The sequence below is a fragment of the Cebus imitator genome, unplaced genomic scaffold (genome assembly GCF_001604975.1).
Source record: "Cebus imitator isolate Cc_AM_T3 unplaced genomic scaffold, Cebus_imitator-1.0 Scaffold53, whole genome shotgun sequence".
NCBI classification, from domain to species: Eukaryota; Metazoa; Chordata; class Mammalia; order Primates; family Cebidae; genus Cebus; species Cebus imitator.
Window position 1 is genome coordinate 4,059,796 of NW_016107368.1, and position 796 is coordinate 4,060,591.

Sequence of the window (796 nt, forward strand, 5' to 3'; positions counted from 1 at the left end):
CACCTCCTGGGTTCAGGCAATTCTCCTGCCTCAGCCTCCTGAGTAGCTGGGATTACAGGCACACGCCACCATGCCCAGCTGATTTTTTGTATTTTTTTAGTAGAGACGGGGTTTCACCGTGTTGACCAGGATGGTCTCGATCTGTTGACCTCGTGATCCACCCGCCTCGGCCTCCCAAAGTGCTGGGATTATAGGCGTGAGCCACCGCGCCCGGCCCTAAAAATTTAAAAATTAGCCAGGTGTGGTTGTGCATGCCTGTAGTCCCACTACTCAGGAGGCAGAGGTCAGGGGATCACTTAAACCTGGGAGGTTGAGGGGGCAGTGAGCTATGATCACACCACTGCACTCCAGCCTGGGTGACAGAATGAGATGCCATCTCAAAAAAAAAAAAAAAAAATCAAAGGTGGTTCAAACCTGTCATCACAGCTACTGGGAAGGCTGAGTGGGAGAATCACTTGAGCCCGGGAGGTCGAGGCTGTGGTGAGCTTGTGATGGAACCCCTGCACTCCAGCCTGGGCAACAGAGCAAGACCCCGTCTCCAGAACAGTAACAACAATTCTGGAATCTCCAGTAGGGGCAGTGAGGGTGCTCAAAACTTTTTATTATTCATGATCTACGTTGCCTGAAAACCACAAGACTTAAACAAGGGTGACACACCTCGCTCCTGTCTCCTAACCCGGGCATCAGCCCAGGCTGAGTCCCTGGTGACTGCTCCGCAATCGCCAGGGACCCAGGCTCTTTTGGTCTTGTCGCTCTGCCTTCTCAGCCCCCACCTCTACCTTGTGGACCACCGTGG